The sequence below is a fragment of the Seriola lalandi genome, unplaced genomic scaffold (assembly GCF_002814215.2).
Source record: "Seriola lalandi dorsalis isolate HSWRI2012SDOR001 ecotype SW California unplaced genomic scaffold, Sedor1 jcf7180002054675, whole genome shotgun sequence".
Lineage (NCBI taxonomy): Eukaryota > Metazoa > Chordata > Actinopteri > Carangiformes > Carangidae > Seriola > Seriola lalandi.
In genome coordinates, this window is record NW_019525228.1 from 49,199 (window position 1) to 49,746 (window position 548).

Consider the following 548-nt stretch of genomic DNA (forward strand, 5'->3'; position numbering starts at 1 on the left):
CCCACAAAACACCCTGATGCACTAACAGTGGCTAAAGCGTTATGCAAAGATATCATACCAAGGTATGGGATCCCTGAAAAAATATATAGTGATAATGGAACTCATTTTGTCAACCAGGTCATCAAAAGGGTTGGAACAATGTTCCATATCAACTTAAAACATCACTGTGCTTATCATCCACAGAGTGCAGGGTTAGTGGAGCGCACAAACTGAACTATTAAAAATAGGTTAAGAAAGTGCATTGAAGAAACAGGAAGGCCATGGACACAGTGTTTAGACTTAGTTAAACTATATATAAACATTACGTCCACCACAGGGTTAACTCCATATGAAACTTTGTCTGGAAGACCCTATAAAATACCCCAGTTTAAAAATCAATGGGAAACAGATGAGGAAGCTAATCTAGCAGATTACATGAGAAAAATATTAGAAAAACAGAAACAAAAACTAACTGATGAAAATCCTTCTGTCTCCCAACAGGTGATCCAATTAGTGGAACCAGGAGACTGGGTGCTAATAAAAAGTATAAAGAAGAAACACTGGCACTC